The sequence below is a fragment of the Bactrocera oleae genome, chromosome 2 (genome assembly GCF_042242935.1).
Source record: "Bactrocera oleae isolate idBacOlea1 chromosome 2, idBacOlea1, whole genome shotgun sequence".
NCBI lineage: Eukaryota > Metazoa > Arthropoda > Insecta > Diptera > Tephritidae > Bactrocera > Bactrocera oleae.
This window is the reverse complement of record NC_091536.1, coordinates 93647063-93667036: the sequence shown is the minus strand read 5'-3', so window position 1 is coordinate 93667036 and position 19974 is coordinate 93647063. Positions and strand designations below refer to the sequence as shown.

Sequence of the window (19974 nt, the reverse complement as noted above, 5' to 3'; positions counted from 1 at the left end):
CTTAAAGCCAATACCAGCGAAGTGTCGAGATTGCCAGTGCCGCCAAAGAGCGCCAAAAACGTGCTGCACCACCGTAGTATTTTTGACTTTTTATACAATTCCCACGCTTCTATTTTCCTCAACACACTTGTTCTATTATATTTTATCACTATAGGAATTCAGCTCTGTTAGCCAGCCGCTGCGGCGCTCCCTCCCTGTGCACCGACGTGTTTTAAAATGAAACACATAAATCAATTAAAACTAAAATGTCACACCATTTTGAAAGTTTTCCGGTCCCTGATTTTCAGCCAATTTTTGCGTGCCTGTGTGTGTGTATGTGTGTTTGAAGCCTGGGTTCGACGCGTTTGCATTTGCCTAAAGGTCGTTTGTTGTGCTTAGCGCCACTTCGCATGACGCGCGCTCTCTATATCCATTACAAGCCGTGTTGTGTTGTTTGGCGCAAAACAAAAATGATAAAAATGGAAATATTGGTGAAATTTCAAATCGCCTTTCTGCTGCCATCACTTTTTTCAAATTATTTTGGTTTGCTCTTGGCTTTGTCAGGCGCAAAACAAAGTCAGAAAACGAAACTAAAATAAACTTTAAGCCTCGGCAGTACAACAATTTTATCCTGTCACGCACACATACATATATGCGCATTCATATATGTACATATATATTTATATGACGTCTAGTTTGCTGTTTAGTTTTGTGCCCGATAGTCCTGATACAGGTTAGGCAATATGTCTGTGCATGTACTTCTGTAAATGTTCACACATTCATTCATTTGTTGTCTAATGGCTTGTGCGGCTGCCGGGATATGTGTGGTAAATGACAAATAGCTTGTCAATAGCGTATTTCCTCTTTAAATAGTCTAGTGTTTTTTTTTTGTCTAAAAGTGTGGGTAGTCGATTTCAAAAGCAGAAAATGCTCTTTTTGCTCCCAAAAACTTTACTTTCTATTTTAAAAACCAAAGCGTAGAGATGAAAATAAATAGTTGAAGTGAGAACAAATTTTTTAAATTCTTTCCCTAAATTTAGAAAATAAAAAATTATTCGAAGACTTTGAGATTAAGGGCTAGTCAATACAGCCGTTTCAATGAAATATCTTTATTTCTAAAAATGGAGAAATGGATTTCGTATCTTCGTTATAACGGGTGTTTTTTTAGACGTGTCGTTTACAATCAGTCAATACTTTTTCCAGATTTTGTCTTTTTGCGTCCAATATTCGGTCGACGTAAACGTCCAACAGAGTCAATAATTCGTACAACCATGGATTGGTTTCGCACCAGGTTGATTTTAGGGGATAATCTCATCCTCAGAGATCGCGTACAGTGCGCACTGAAGACTTTATTGCTGAAGACCCAAATGAGTTCATCTGCCATTGCTCGCAACAATTAGAACCCATTCACTTTAAGGAAGATGTTGTGGAAGGATCTTAATTTGCGGCTTTACAAAATCCAACTCGTGCAAGAATTGAAGCCGAACGACCATCAAGCGCGTTCCACTTTGCGTGTGGAGTGATGATAGTGCACAAGGCATTGTTGAGACACCGTTACATCCTCAAAAAGGCACTGCTTAGTGTGCTCTATGGGCAGAGAGAATAATTTGTTCATATTTCTTCAAAACTTAAGCCAGACACAATGTTACGGTTCAGCGGGGAACATCCAAAAATATCCAACCTATGAATTTTTTTTACCGTAAAAATCCTCACCTCTTTGAATCTCTGAAAAGTTTGACGAAACAATCACGATTCGAACTATAAATTTGCTTCACTTAATACAATTTTATTGCCCCCTAAGTTGTTCTATGTGATTGCCAAGGTATATCGAAAACCATTTCTAATTTATATTTCTCAGCTGAAGCTTTTAAGTCTTACCAGCCGTTTGCCGACTAGATTTTACGCATTTAACGCTGCTGCTGGCGTGTCGGCGCTGTCGGCGCTAAATGAACACGCATTTGAGAGCTTTTTTCGCTTTGTCTATCATGAGTTTTTTGTTTCTTTTCGACAGAACTATATATGTGTACTTTTACTGCGTAAGTCTGTTCAATGATTTTTACTTCAGTTTTTGCCAACGCGTTGTATTTATATGCGTTGGCAATCGTGATAAGAGCATTAAGCTCAAAAAGATATGGCGGCACCAGACATACACTCAACAACCTGACTACATCACAGATATTTATATACTCGTATGTATGTATGTGGATAATATAAGAGCTTAGCGAGACTGAGCGTGGGCTTGGCGGCGACCTGGCAGCTATCAGCCATCAGCTATCAGAGGTTGAAAGACAATACACTTATGATGGCTTACCATACACACGCACCCATTTTCGTACTTTTTTGTGCCTATGAATATGAGTATTTGTGTAAGTGTGTAGATGTGTGTGTGTGAGTGAACTTTAACGGCATCAAAAATCACCATCCACGTCAACGTCAACATTAACGAGAATGCGTCAAAGACAGGCCATAAAGAGCCGCAGACAGGAAAGCAGGCGAATGGGGTCCAATCGATAACCTCAGCGCGCCGGGAGGGGGGCAACGGCGACAGGTAAACCGACTGACTGACTAACTGACTTAAAGTGTGGCTCAGCAGACAGTAGGCTGTGACTGAGTGCTGGCGTTGATAACTGCTTGGTATATGTAATATCCGGTTGACTGTTAAAAATGGCACACACACACAGAGTCACATACACATATGCGCATATATGCTGTATGGTTGTCAAGTCTCGGTTGAGCAACGCCAACGAGCGTGAAGCCTGAGTTAAGGGGTATTGATTGCTGATACAACAGCAGCCTATTATTGATTGCTCCACTCATTTATGTGTGTGTGTGTGTGTGTGTGTAGGTCTGAATATGCGTGCTCTTTAGTTGCTGCGTTGTGCGTGAATGAACATGAGTGTTGCTTTACGTTGTGCTATGCTGTGTTATGCGCGCTGCCTTTCTTCGTGGTTTCAACCTCAAAACGGAATGATGAAAAGGCTTTCACCCATTTGTGTGAAGAAAATCGGAAATGAGTGCTGTCGTTGACATTTATGCTGACTGCGTTGTTGTTAAACGCTTGGTTGCCCTTTTTTCCTTAAATATTATATTTATTTTTCATTTCAAATATATTCTCGAGTATCGTAAACAAACTACAAGAGCGTGCACAAATGGAGCTGGAGTCTATTTAAGCCAATAAAGTGAACGACAGAAAATTCATTTAAGTGAAATCACCTGAGTATGTTTATGTGGGCGTGTGTATGTATGTGTGTGTGTGTTATTGTAGGTTACAGTCGTTAGGGTGGATAACAAGTAGGGCATGTTAAATATAATATGAGATTTTCAGTAGAAGTTTAAATTTAGTGTCGGTACTCAAAGAGCGAAAGTTATAAAATTGATTATTTTAGAGCAGAATTTTATTAAATAAATAAAATAAATTAAAACCAAATTAATGGATTAATAAAAAATTAAAAAATAATGAGATAATAAAAAATAAATTTTCAAATTAATTCTGCGTTCCAATATTTTATATAGTTGTTTAAATATTTGTAAGTAATATAAAAAAACTCAGTTTAACTAGCCTCAAAAGCTGTTAACAATAAAGTTAATATAAATTTATGAAATACTGATGATTATATATATATATATATAGGTATATAAAGTTTTAAATTGTTTAATTTAATATTTTTACTATTCTTAATATGCAAAAAATTTGTCAGCGAATACGTTTTTTAAGCAGTTTTTTTATATTTTGATTCTCATTTACTATATCTCTATATATTTCTCTTTGCAGAAATAATATTTTTCTTTAGCTATTTATTTCTGTATACTTAACACTTGAAGCATGGAAATCATAACATGGAAATAATATTTCTGATCATAATTTCCATTTACTCTGAAATGTCAATTTTTTTACAAAAACAACGATGCACGAAAATATGCCTTGCCGTCAGACACCTTTTTTTGGAGGGCCTCCTGGGGATAGGCTATGTCATAAGGGAATCCAAATTTTTTCAATAGAATCACTGATTAGTAAAATACATTACATTATATAAATATGTATTCCTTTTATCTATTTATTAAATATAATGCCTCCTAAAGAAAATTAACAAACCAACGCACTTATAGCAAGTGCATATAACCTTTTAAATTTAAATGTTGAAAGGTTTGCTAACAACTAAGTGCATGAAAAAATGCTGGGTAATTAAATATGAAAATAAGTGTTCGATTTAGTAAAAATAAGAGAAGAATGATGCTAACATGACTCAAAAACTATAATAAAGATTCAAAACACGTCCGTATAGAAATAACTCAATCTTAAAACTTCGCGAGTTCGATTCTTGAGTTTTTTGAACTACTTTTCACTAAAAGTATATGTCTGCTTGTAATTTTTACTCGAAAGAATCTAAGTGATAAAAATAAAGAAGAAATTGAAAAGCAAGTTCTGTGGATGTCCCCCGGTGGCTTAGACCGATGAAAATTAAAAAAAAAAATTAGTAAGCCTTAAATATTTTTAAGTAAACATTTTTGATAATTGTGGAAATTTTCGCATTTGGCAACTCTATCGTAAAAATAAATATTTTACTTCAGCCACTCATTGCGAATTTAAATTCAACGCACACTCATTTGTATGTTGGTATTTTTGAGTGTGTGTGTGTCTATCGGCTTTTAAGCACAACAAGGAAAAAGCGTGGCAACAGCTTAAAACTTATACCTTCTTTAGCACTTATATATACGTATGCACATGTCCACACGCACACAATCACCAACATATATAATGCTCCTATGGGCGTGTGCGTTTGCCTATCAACGAATTTATGATATCCTGTCAAGGCGAATATGCAATTTCCTTTTCGCATTTCACATTTCGCATCACTCTATTATTATTTTCTGTCACTGTTTGTGCATTTTCATATACAAGTATGTGAGTGTATGTGTATATAAAAGTGTTTGTTGCGCTTTTATTTCGCTCCATTTCGTAGGTTACAATCGTTTTATTGCCAACGAATTGCAGAAGCGCCAGCTAAGTTAAGCATACTAAGTGCCCCCGAAAGAAATATACTGGTTTGGAACTGATGCATTCTCCGACTTTTCAAGAATGATCTTATGTTTGTACTGACAAATATTGACAGCTTTAACTACAAGTAGTCTAGTTCGAAGAATTTATAACTTTAGCTCTTAACTAGCCTCTGTTTTCGCTAGTCTAAAATTTCCTACAAGTCGTTTAAAAATTCCCTGCGATTTCGCAATCAACAAAAGCACGCGTAAGTAAAGGGTTTCTCATGCAATTTGTTCAATCATTTCACTTATCAGCGAAGAAGTACATTAAATACGCCAAAGGGAGGATTAATGATGATGGGTGGGGTAGTCTTTTTTGCAGAAAGCAAGCTTTAACCAGGGTAAGCGCGTGGCGAGGATATGTTCTAAATGCTCAAATTCAAATACTTTGATGTGCAATAATTGACAAGTGTTATTACTTTTAAATATTCAAAATAAATGTGTATTTTCGTGTGGTGCTCCTTTATTCTTTCTCTTTTATAGTATTTTGGATTTTTTCTTGTCTGAGGAAAAACAGTAAACATGTTAACGAAAATATATTTACTTTACACATTTTATTGGTTATTAAAGGTGTGCGCTTAGAGTGTTAAGGGAAGGAAAGATAAAATGTTTAAAGCTGTAAGGTGAATGATGAGAGACAGAGATGTGGAAAAAATGGAAGTAAGGTAGGCAAAAAGTGATGCAATGCCTAGATTTAGGATATATATATAGATATAGATATAGATATAGATATAGATATAGATATAGATATAGATATAGATATAGATATAGATATAGATATAGATATAGATATAGATATAGATATAGATATAGATATAGATATAGATATAGATATAGATATAGATATAGATATAGACATAGATATAGATATAGATATAGATATAGATATAGATATAGATATAGATATAGACATAGATATAGATATAGATATAGATATAGATATAGATATAGACATAGATATAGATATAGATATAGATATAGATATAGATATAAATATAGATATAGATATAGATATAGATATAGATATAGACATAGATATAGATATAGATATAGATATAGATATAGATATAGATATAGATATAGATATAGATATAGATATAGATATAGACATAGATATAGATATAGATATAGATATAGATATAGATATAGACATAGATATAGATATAGATATAGATATAGATATAGATATAGATATAGATATAGATATAGATATAGATATAGATATAGATATAGATATAGATATAGATATAGATATAGATATAGATATAGATATAGATATAGATATAGATATAGATATAGATATAGATATAGATATAGATATAGATATAGATATAGATATAGATATAGATATAGATATAGATATAGATATAGATATAGATATAGATATAGATATAGATATAGATATAGATATAGATATAGATTTGACTTTAAATTTAAATAGTTTATTTAAATATTGATTTGTGGTGTCAATGCTATGACTTAGTCTTGTCTAATTTACTCATGAAGGAAATTAACAAAACTCATTTGTAACTCATAACCCATTACATTTTTTTTTTTAGTAAACTAGATATTCTCTCCTTTGGTTGACATACGTATGTGAAATTTCGCGACATCGTCGGTAAAATAAAGCGATTTCACGCTCAACTATAATTATCTTACATAACTTTTGCCTCTGTAGTTCCACATGTGCATTTTAACATAGAAAATATTTAAGTAAAAATACGCCACATCTACATAATTTTATGACCGGATCAACAATTATAATATAAAACTGTATATATCTTATAAGTGTGCTGTGCCATTTTTTCGGAAGCATATGAAAACCTTTACCATTGCGCTTCTAAAGAAACGGGTGCCGCGAAAAAAAACATATTATGTTAACTTCTACTGCGAAATGTCAAAATGCATTGACAGCGATTTTTTTTTTTTGCTTGAGTGAAAATTGCAGTAAATACTTCACAAACTTTTTTAATGCACTCTAAAAGCTGAAAAAGAAGGCACGCCCAGCGACAGAGAAACTTCAATGCATCATTTGTTGATAGAGCAATGCATTTCCGAAGCGCCCAGTAGAGAGCCTTGACTAAAGTAGACATAAAATAAACTTTCGGGCCGCTTTGCCACCCCGCGCTTGGTGAAGTCACTGTGTATATATGGGCTGGAGCGCCGTGAGTACGCACAGCTGGAAGTGCATTTAGTTGCCATCGAATCGATTTGGCTAAAAAGTTTCCTGCCATTACATGCATTTTTTCACTCAAACTTTTCAATAAATCATTTGTACGCAATCTGCATTATGAACTGTCATAGTTATGCAGGGCGAATGCAAGGCGCAGAGGGTGGAGAGAACAATGGAGTTATGGGAAGCCAAAGCCAGGGTGCACATGTCGTTCAAAATACAAGGAGAGACATCCATAATCACATGTTTGTGGGTATATGTGTGAGAGTGTATGTTTGTGGGCATGTATGCGCTTCAGCTGCTTGCAATACCAACTTATAGCAAAATTTGTCATAAAGTAAAATAATTTTTCTCCCGAATGCAACTCTATTACTCCACACATACACCAACACACACAGCCAGACACGTGATGCAGACCTTACGTGTATCCGCTCACCGCACTGCCTGTTTTGTCAGCACTCACTTCCGTACTTCTGCGACTTTGTCTGTTACTTTTAACAATTCGCTATATTTCATACTCTCATCCGTTCGTTTGTTTGTTTATGGATGTGTATGTGTGTGTGTGTGTCGCTCCAATTCGGCAACGAATTGGAAAGTATAGAGAATATGAACTTAAGTATATTGTCGGTATTGGATCGGTAAGGGGCGGAAATTATGTTCGACAAAATTGCACTTCCTTCGAAGCAATTTTCGAGCGCGCGAGGGAGTGGTGAAGTAAACGGACGGTGGCGAGAGTGAGATCGTGTGCTATATAGTAACAAAAGAAGTGCGGAATTTTGTCGGACTGCAGCTGTGCCACTGCAGCGGCAGCAATGTAAGTAAGAGCAATGGCAACAGCGGCGGCGTCACGACGTTTATCGGCAGCAGAATTCAATATTTCATGCATCAAATATTATGACAATTTGCAATAACTCTGCGCTGGCGATGCACGCACACAAACACAAAACAAATATGCGACAAATAGTTGCAATGCCATTATTGCAATACTGCTGGTACAACAGCTGTCGGTACATGTGAAGGATACACTTGGTAGCGCCGATATTAAGTAAATGCTTCTTCTGACATGAAGCTACCAAACAATTTATTGAAAACGTTCGTTGAATATTAGAGAGACACGCTGTTATGAGGTTCGAAAAAAGCAGATTTCAAGAATCCAATTTTATGAAAATCTTATTAAAACTAACAAGAAATAATCGACTTTAACGAAGCTTTGTAAAGCCTGGCTTATTTTTGACAAAGACGAGATATGGGAAAATTTTGAAGAAGCTATAAACGAACTGCTTGTTAAAGTAATACCTATTTGCACGATCAGGAACGAAATTGCACATCTTGATATATCTCCAGATATATTGTTCACGGAAATTAACTAGGAACAGCAACATTGAAACCAATTTTGAATTTGTTTGTGCATAGTATGGAACTAATTGAGCCTAGTTTGATACTAATTTGGCGCTAATAAGTTTCAGGTTCACCTAAATTGCAGCTATTTTGGAACATGTATTGGAGTGTAACACTAGTTAACGGCCATCTTATGGCTAGTTCTGGCTTAGTTTGGAACATGTAGCTTCAAGTCTCAAGTCAAACAGCCTCAGTTTAGACAAACACAGTAATAAATATATCTAATATCTCAATAAGTATTAAAGTGGCTAAAGTACATCTAGAAGCCGATTTATTTCCAAAATAAAACTATCCAAACTTATTGTGTTTCTACGATATTTCGAAACTGATTCGACTGACAACGTTCTGATAAAGTTTTTGAACATCTTCATGATATTTTATAATGTCACTACTGCTATTTTTGTTGATAAGTGGCAACTCTAATTCAAAATATTTGAAATAAAACTTTTCGAAACCACCTTCTGGTAGTCTTTTTTAAACGCCATAACGCCGTGGACTTTCGTTCCGTAATATAAATAGTTTCGCTTTTTTCGATAGGTGGCAGCACAATAGTAAACTCTAGTAAAAGTGGGCTCTATTTGGTTTGCATTTTCTGAGCAAATTTAACATAGTGATGTATACATTTTTAATACAATCAGAAAGAAGAAATTTCAGCAATCATCAAGCCATTTTAAAAATATCTGAAATTTTGACGTGCGATTTTTTGGTTGAAAATTACGGATTTGTTATTAGATCAATATAAGGACAAAAAAAAAATATTTTAAATAGAAAAAATGCAGGGTTGGTTGATTATTTGAATTTTTCAAATAAATTTTGAGGTTATGTGAAAAAAGTCTTTATAGTCTTTAGATATAGATCTTTTCATTACCAACAACATTTCTATATAAATTATTTATATAGGCTTAGTAGTTTGCCGAAAATCGAGATAAATCATTTTTAGCTATTAACAGTTCATTCACGCTCCTACCCTTGCTTTACTCGACCTCAGATCGCCTGTAATTTCCTTCCTTTAATGGTTCCAATGGGTTTCAACTCACTAAGATTTTCTTTATTTTTATCATTTTCAATGGCTTCTGCAATAGTGTATAATAGGTATGCAGTTGGTATACTTGTCGTGAGTCACTCTCCCGCAGCTGTCAATATTTTATGCACTGCTTTCAAATTTTGCGGACTCTCGAATTGTTGTCCAGCGTGACTAGCACGAATGTAATTTTAGTTACGGACACGCGGCAGTTGGCAGCTGTCGCTATCAGCCGAAACAATGTAAGCCAAATAAGTACATGCATATGTATGTATACATGTATAATACGTACGAGTATGTGTGCATTAAACGTATATAATTGAATTTCTGGCATTTCAATATACATACTTATATATATGTATATCCGAGATTTGTCCTTCTGCAAAAATTACGTCGTTGCGTTTACCATTTTATAGCATAAGTTTGATATTTCGTAGATTTTCATAAGCATACAAACATACACACACACATATACAGTAATATGGTAGAATTTCTCGCTTCGGCTGGTTACTTTCCATTTTACAAAATTCCCATTTACCAGACTGTTGCTGGCGTGCATGCCATTGATAGCAGCTTTTCTATAATCATCGTCATCATCGCTATATTGAATACCAAACACACGCATACACATACACATATAACATTTATTCTAATGCCACTCTCTCTACGCACTTCAGAGCACTTAACTAGAAATTTAATGGCAATTTGCTAAATTGTTTATGAAAAGTGTATAATCGTTGCGTTGGCTTCTTCTTAGCTTCTGTGTTGTTATTGTTTCTGTGCTGATCGGTTATTTATTTTACATGATTGATGACATTAGCCCGCCAATATAATCTGCTGTGCTTTAAAACTGAAATTTTAGTGCTCAGAAAACTTTCAAGAAAATAACGACTTTATATTATTAATAATAAAAAATGTCTTTATGTAGTAAATGAGGTGGACTATTTATTATCACTCTACTTATAAAGAAGATGTTTGGTATCAAATTTAATTAAAATTAGTGCAATAATTACTAAGTCATCCGTCAATGATTGTATAAAAATATGAATTTTAATAGTTGAAAGGTTATTTACCGTTATTTTACTAGCTTTTGATAGTGACTACCACTCATACTCCATTTGCCTTTTGTCATCTGAAACAATTGCTATGAAACCCTAAACAGGGTATATTAAGGTTACCGCGAACTTTATAACCCAAAAAAAAAAACGCCGGAGACTCTATTAAATGTATATGTAAATGGCCAGCGTGACGAGCTAAGTCGATTAGCCAATATCGCCTGTCTGTATATACGCTGAGGTAGCTTAGTATTTGAGATATCGATCTGAAAGAGAAGTCCTTTTCTTTTCAAGAAGCTACTAATTTGTCGAAACCGCCGTTATCGGACCACTATAGGTTATACCTGTCATACTAATTGATGCTACAGAATCAAGTCATATTCTTTTCCAAGAAAACGATACAAACTCCGAACATATTGTTCAGCTCTAAGCACTGTGGACTGAGAAAAATTTCTTCAAATTTTGTGAAATTAATTTTCGCAGCTGCAACGACTTGGATGTAATCTAAATTTGCAAACAACATCAGAAGCATAATTCGTAATATAATATACGAAATACGTATTAGGCTGAGAATTAAAACACTAGAATCGAGTTGTATAACCGCAATATGCTCAATATTATTAGGAAAGAGAGAGGTTTATATATGGAACTCCTGGTGTCAAGAACACCTAAGTGCTCTAACGTTTTGGTAGCCATTGTATAGTTAAAGGTCGATTAAATGATGTGTGAAGAGTTAAGTTACTAACTATTTCTCGATGACAGTGACATTATATAAAGTGGTAATAGTAAACAAGCCAACAACAGAGATGCTAGCGATATAAGGCCTTAACTCGAGAATTTCATTGGTAGATTTTACATTTTAGTGGACCTTTGAACCCAAACCGTTGAAATGCATTGAAGCAGTAACTATTTAAAATCTCGGTGGAAAGAATTGAATTTTTAAAAAATTTGTTGAAACTAAAAACAGGTGATTTTTGGTATTAAATAAAGAAAAAAAAAAAAATAAAAAACGTTAACTTTGGTTGCACCGAAGCTATAATACCCTTCACAAATACAAAGGTTCCGTATAAAACTTGATTCCGATGGCTAAATCAACTCAGTTCATCATGCTGATCATTTATGCATTTATTTTATAGAGTCTCCGACGTTTCCTACTGGGTATTACAAACTTCGTATATAACTAGTGTATAATTGTTTTTAAATTTAAGGTTATACTTATTCAAGTTTTAAAAATACAATACAAAATAAAAAAAAAAAAATTTGATATTTTTTGAGTTATTTGGTAAATAATTGTGTGGAAATCTACATACAGAACATGCACAAAAAATTGTATAGCAATCATATCTTTCGTCTCTGAATAATCCTACCGGTAATTTTGAAAAGTGCTGTTTTGAGAAAAGTGTGTGTTATAATAAATTCTTAAAGCGAATTGAACTGAGTGGCTAAATTCTAAAAGCCTGAGGCTTGAGATTTTGAATGAAAATTTTATTATGTTGTTCTTTAAGGTGTAGCCTATCAATTGTTTTTTAATTTCGTTCAAGGTGTAGCCCTTAAATTTTCTCCAGTATAAAATAATGCGATTTACATATGCAGCACAAAAACGTTGAAGAATACAAACTTCTTTTGAATGGCTGATCGCTTAATTGGGAAAATATTATTATATTCCGGGTATTGAAAAAAGTATTTCTCTGGTGTATTTTTGATAATGAACTTTAGTACTTTCATTGATTGTTGTCTCGGCCACACTAAGTTGACTTAACATTTGTGGAAACTCGAAAATTTATAACAATAATATTTAGAATATTTATTTCATGTATTATTTCATATCTTTAAACCATTTCATTCATGTCTTTGACCACAACACGCTCTCAAAAGTTAATAATAATTATTCCTTAGTAATTTTTTATGTTTACAATGTGAGTATTTCCACCCGCTGGGTGCGCCGTACAAGCACAGACAATGCAACTTTTTCAAACTGACCAGCAACTTCCATGGATCAGAGTTGTAATTCTGCGCCTTACGCTATTAAAATAATATTTCTATGCAAATTTAACTAATTACTCTTTATATGGTATATGTAAAAGTTGTGGCAACAACAACAGCAACTTAAAAGTTTTCAAATTATTATTTTCATTCAGAATACAATTACCCACAAAACAATTGCTAGGAAATTACCGCAAAATTGCACAATGTTACTGTGTATATTAGCAGCTAGTAAGCAGAAATTCAAAACAGCACACACACATATATATTGCTGTGTGCGTGTAAGCATTACTATAGCAGACACAACTGTATTTTTATCAAAACTAAAATAAAGCTCGAGATAACAAAAATATGAAAAGCTTGTTGCGAATGAGCCACATTACCGACAATTTAACAAAAGCAACATGGCAATGTGTTGTCATTAACTCACACATACACACTCATATATACACACACACATACACAAACGCACTTGCATACTACTAAATACAAGGAAAGTTGAAATCACCAAATCAAAACAAGGGCAACGGTATAAAATAAAATAAAGCAAACACGAAAAAAAAAAACTAAATGTAATTGAGAGACTGCCGAAATTTAAATATAAAAGTGGCTGGGAAAAGTTTTTATTGCGCCATTGCGACTGATATAGAAGGAGACCGCAAAATGTTTAAACACGCCACTGTTGCTGAGCGATGCTGCCGCTGTCGCTATCTGCTTGCCACTTGCAAATATATGCAAACGTGTATGTAAATGCCTTATTTATATGAGCAGTGGCGCTACAACGGCCTTTCGACACATAAAACACACACACACATACATTTATTCAATATCTGCCTGTAAGTGAGCGCTGCAGCGCCATTGAAGCGGTCAAGAGCAATGTAGGCAAAGGCGAAGGCTGAGATCTTCATGCATTTGTTCGTAAATATTACCAGACATGGCGGACGGACAAATTGGACGGACACATGAATAGACAAGTGGTTTTTAACCGAAGTCATCAAGTAATAGTTGCAAGCACACTAGTGAATGGCTGTATAATAGGCGAGGACATTACCGAGAACCAACGCCTCGTTTGCGGTGGAGTGTGAGAGTGTCTGCGCACTCAAACACTATGCTGGAGAATAGGCAGCAAATGAGCTGGAGTGCAGAAAGTGAACTGACAAAAATACTAGAAGCTCACATCGCAGCTACTGGCCGCCCACCTTGCCTGACTGTCTGCCATGATTACGGCCGGCAAATAAAATGAAAATTAAATTTAATTCAATTGCGATTCAAGTAAACAAAGTGTGTTTAGCAAGAATAACTGAACAGAATGAAAATGGTTTTACATTTTAAAATGACCAACTTGTGTGCGATAGACACTTTACACTAGTCTCTAGGTTTATGGTGGCAGATATCTGGGGTGAATAAAAGAGAATAGGAACGTCGCTTAAAAAAATATTATGTTATTGATTATTAATTGCAAATTAATTGAATAAAAGAGATTTTAGTCTTCAGAATTATTTAAACTTTTGGAAGAAGCAGATTTTCAGAAGCTTTAAGATTTTTTATGTAAGTAATTATTATACCTGAACAGGTGAATAGTTAATTTACTGTTACGTAGACCGAAATATATAATATGTATAAATAACCAGCGTGATGAGCAGAGTCGATTTAGACATGTCCGCTGTCTGTCCGTCTGTCTGTATAAATGCAAACTAGTACCTCAGTTTTTGAGATATCGATCCGAAATTTCGGATAAATCCTTTTCTTCCGAAAAAGTTGCTCATTTATCGGTACCGCTACTGTCATACCACTATAGAGTAAAGATGCCAAACAATTTAAAAAATTATGATGAAAAACTATTCTATTTGATAAGATATTTTAACGAAATTTGGGGTGGATTATTGTCCAAGATAACGGTATAATCTGCGGACAAATTGCTCAGATCGGACGATTATAGCATAGAGCTGTCATACAAACTTGCCAATCGAAATCATATCCTTATATGAAAAACTTTTTAATTTCTGAAGAGTATTCTAGCCAACTTTATATTATAATTTTTTAAGTATAATCATGTACACGATTTATTTGTTTATTATGCTTTAATTTAATTTAATTTAATTTTATTTTATTTTTTTAAATTTAATTTAATTTTATTTTATATTATTTAATTTAATTTAATTTAATTTAATTTTATTTTATATTATTTTATTTTATTTTATTTTATTTTATTTTATTTTATTTTATTTTATTTTATTTTATTTTATTCTATTTTATTTCATTTAATTTAATTTTTTTTTATTTTGTTTAGTATTATTCTATTTAATTTATTTTAATTTTATTATATTATATTTTATTTTTTTATTTATTTAGTTTAATTTAATTTAATTTAATTTAGTTTTGTTTTATTTTATTCTATTTAATTTAATTTATTCTTATTTTATTATATTTTATTTATTTAATTTAATTTATTTTTATTTTATTTTATTTTATTTCATTTTATTCTATTTTATTTTATATTATTTTATTTTTATTTTTTTTTAAATTTTATTCCTGTTAGCATCGCAGCCCCTTTATTAGTCAATTTATATTATTCTCACATCTTTTATCTAATTTTTGCGCAATTTCACACAACTGACCCGAAGAGCTTACAAATGAAAAATACTGTAAAGCAAAGCAAAAATAATAAAAAGACAACTGAATAAATAATAAAAAGTAAAAGAAAAATAATTACAAAAGGAAATTCCGCTACATTTCTTGTGCGCGAATTCAAGTTCAATTTTCATTGTTGCCTGACTTTTGTACTATTAAGGCACCGCATAATTTCCGTTCCAGCAGCCTCAAACTATTCTCAGCTATTTCTCAAACTTCTGCTCTTTTAGTCTTTTACTCTTTCGCTCATAACGCGTAACTTCGCCACACGCTTTAACCCCCACCAATAATTTTATTTTCTTTAACAAAGACACACGCATGCATACAAAAATTTCTTGATGCTTTTTATTATTTTATGCAAATATTTTTGCACTCGAACATTGTAATTGTTATGGTATTTATTATTTTGCTTTTGCTCGTTTTATGCAGCCTTCTGTGTGGCTGTGCGCAGAGAATTCTGCTGCACTGCAGCGTGCATAACTAATTATGCAAATGAGTTCTGTGGGAGTTCCGCCTTTTGTGCTTTTACAATTTTCTTTTCTTATTTTATTTAATTTTTTGACTTTGCTGCAGTTCTTACACTTAGCAAATTGTTTGAATGCTGGCGTTCTGCAGTGCCGCTGCTGTGTTACAAACACGGACACACGCACACACACACACACATACATACATGCATACCGTTTTGGAAACCAGTTTGGAAAATACAATTTTCTTGGTACGGTTTATTGCAGCTTCGCAGCAATTCAGCATTTCAACGTACACCACGTCGTATACTGAACATTTCTGTTTTAACGCTTTAGCTGGTGCAATCAATATGGCTTGCATACTAAAGTATCTGGAGTTATTATTCACGTTCAAGATGATTGTTTAATCATATCATATCATTTCACACGAGGAGTGCCTCTTAAAGTTTTAAATAAAATAATCTCATCTCAATATAACTGAGTTTTCTAGAAAAATTGTGCTTTGTTTTAATGATATATTAAAAGCTTTTTATGATGACTATCACATCTATTATTTCAAGTATCGAAGTATGCTTGCTCTTTCCTGCATCACTTCTACAGTAAGAGTATATAAATTATCCTTACACTTAGTAAAGGTTACAGCAGCATTCACTTTACATATAAGCTATTTAACTTCACTTAAAGTGTGATATTTTTGCGCTTAATTTCATTATTTACATTTTCCTTTCGATGTTGCCACATTTACATGCAAAAGCTATTAAAGCCACTTTATTGAATATTTCATTATAATTTCATTATTATTATTGCCGTTATGTGTGCGTATGCATGTGTGTGTTTTGTTTGACTTCAGTGGTTATTTTAATTTTATTTCGCTTTTTTTGGCCTTCTTCCTCCAGTTTTTTTTTCATGCAACACACACGCCTACCAACAAAAAATGATAAATTATGAAATATTATATGCTGTCTGTTTGGTTTGTGCGAGAGATAAAATTCATTTTATTTGCAAAGGCCCAGTGTTGTGCATACCCATACACATATGCATATATAAGCAAAATGTGATAGGCGTCATATATACAAGTTTATAAACAGTTACTTGTGGGTAGTTTGCTCCAGTGTGAGTGCGTAGGTATGGCTAGAGTAAATAGACTTCGGTCAACACGCACAGCCAAATATGCATAATTTTTTATTCATAAATAAACATCAGTGTGTTTTTGTATGTGTGCTTTGTGCAAATATATAGTTTAGCTATTATATATTATAAGACTTCACCACACCTACACCCCAAAAGTATGCTCCCAAGCGAAGGTATTGTGGTCAGACATATTTTTTCTGCGCTTAGCTATGACTGTACTCACAAATAAGCTAACGGTAAATGCGTTTAAGGAGATATTATACATAAGTAGGGCCCACTGATAAAGTTAAAAAACAAGTTAAGATTACCTGGCCCGCTCTGCCTTCGCCAGAGCATATTTATGCTTACTTATATATTAAATATGAACATCTCTTCACTCGCACATAAGCACCCAATACATCAGCATGCCTTCATATTTCATATAGTTGCTTTTTTGCAATGTGTATGTATATATGTGTGTGTTTTAAGTATGAATGTAAATAAATAAACAAACAAAGTGGCGACCAGCTTATGATGCGATCCGGCTCCAATATCAATTACAGTTATTTAATATGTAGCTGGGTAAAACCAAAGCCACTGCTCAGAGTTGCGTGGGTGCTGGCTATAAGTTTGAAGCTGAAAAATAAATTAAGCACACAAAAGCTGTTGCATACACACACACACACGCGTACACACATACAAGCATATTTATAAACAAACGTCCACAAACACACTCAATCATTTAAATCCATTATCGATGAGTGTACGATTTATAAACCATTGTATGGCTGTTAATAAAAGTGCGCACACATTGTTGCATATGTATGTGTAAGTGTGGAGCCCACTGCGTGCGGGTCAATATAAGTATTTGCATAAATAATAAGAGCAGCGAATTATGCGTATAAGGCACGCAAGGATATTAATGCAAATAATGTGAGAAACTTTGAGAGCGCCAGCCAGCGGTTAGGTGATAACAAATGCAAAGCTTTATCTATACGAATATATAAGTATGTTGTATGATGTGTTCTTACATATATTACGAACATCTTGTGAATAAATGCAATCAAGTTTACTTAAATGTCTGATATTTTGCGTCTTCAAATAAATTCGAAATGAGTAAGTCTTTAAAGGCCAAATAGGTAACAGGATTCTTTCTAAAGGTACAGCTACGAAATCGTTTTTATAAGGAAATCTGCCGTTACTCAAATAAATTTACCAAAGCTAAGTGAGTATGCTGTTTTTCGTAGAACTGAACTCTTATGTCATATTGTATACCCAACAATTGACTGGAATGAATATTAGCTTTGCACAATTTTCAAAAGTTCTGCCGATTTAAATTAATTCAAATTAATTTTAAAAACAAAAATAAAATAAAAGCTAAAATATGTTTCAAAGGTGCATATTTAATAGCATGAAGTGGTTCAGTACAATATGTACGGAGATTGTAGGGACGCCTTAGATAATAATACATCTCAAATTTCGTGAACGTGAAATAAAAAAAAGTTTTCCATGCAAGGACTTGAGATCGATCGATTAGTTTCTATTACAGTTTAGTGCTATAATTATCGGAAATCTGCAAAGTTAATATCGCAAAAACTGAGGGCTAGATCGTATATATACAGACGGCCATGACTAAATATAGGGCTTTTTAGGGTCAACGACGGTTTTTTACTTTGGTGTTACAAACATGGTGGCGAACTTAATATACCCAGTTCAGGGTTTAAAAATAATCTATACTACTACTTATGTGGGTCACAAAAACCAGACGTCTTTGTAATATTTGCTAGGGGAAAATCTAGCATCATTGAAAACAAGAAAAATAATAACTATAAGGGTATTCAGAGTTATGAAAAATTCAACAAAGCAGATGTTAGAAATATTATAAATGTGAACACGTGATTTTATGTAGATTATGGGCATCTCAAATATAGTTTAATATAAGGTTTTTAGCAAGAGAACTCCATATAATGATAAAAGCTTAAACTGTACCGCTGTTCCTAAGAGGAAGAGAGATGTATATATCTGCTCGTATGTTAAATTATATACTCGTAAATTTCCAAAAAATTTTAGATGATGTCTTTCTAAAAGATCTTAATTTTTACACAAGTATATTGCTTGCTGCGACCCAACATATTTCCAGCACCAGCTGATTTTCACGATTTCTTACGACCTTCCTTTGATAAATTTATCAGAATGAAGCAGTAAATTAGCTTCTTTATACATTCTGTCTAAGTGCTTGAGATTGAATTCATTCCAAACGATATAATTAATTTCAATTATTATAATTTCATTTAGAAAGGAATGCAGGGTATGCTGAGGCTTTAATGGAAACAATTAATAAGGACATGCTGCTTCTGAATGGCCGTATAAGGGCATTTACATAATATAAATAATATTATTTTATCAAAGTAAATATATGTAGAATATAGATAACAAAACCTTAGCTTTACTTTTATTTTACAAGCGAAAAACTTTTCAAAATATTTATGACAAAAATATTTAATTTCGAATATAATAATATACTACGAGTACACCAAAAAATAATTAACAATTTACGCGGCGCGAAAAGTTATAGTAGTTATAACAGTAAATAAACAACTATACGCGTAAGCACTCAAAACACTTGTTTTTAACTAAAATAATGCAAATGAGCTTTGGTTGTTTAATTTCACTTCATTGTTTAGCTTCTGTCGCCTCACACCGCTCACTGCCCCAAGCTCATGACTAACACAAACACACGAACGCGCTCAATTACGCTGACAGAAGACAGGCTTTCCGCAACATTCAATAGTGCTACCACATTTCATTTAATATTGCATTAGTAGCACACATACCCACACAGACATACACACATAGATATTTGTATGATTACATGGATGCGATTGAATGTGTGTTTAAATGTGCGAGTGTGTGTGAGATTGCTGCGAATAAACGAATTTCTAAGTGAATACATTAAAATTGCATGAAATGTTAATGTAATTTTTAAGCCACAAATTGCAAAAAAGCATTTACATATATGCAATAAATACAACAAAAACAATTGAAACGTAAATGAACTGCAAAATATGCTCCCAAAGCACATTTCAATTCTTTGGAAAATATGCAGCTAAAGCAAAATATTTA

The 19974-nt window shown here is 33.2% G+C and overlaps 1 protein-coding gene across 1 annotated transcript in view; it reads right to left on the bottom strand.

Annotated features, from left to right (window-relative positions):
• Nucleotides 1-19974, bottom strand: part of LOC106622699 (uncharacterized) — a 150178-nt gene that overhangs the window by 50752 nt on the left and 79452 nt on the right. The window lies entirely within an intron of this gene.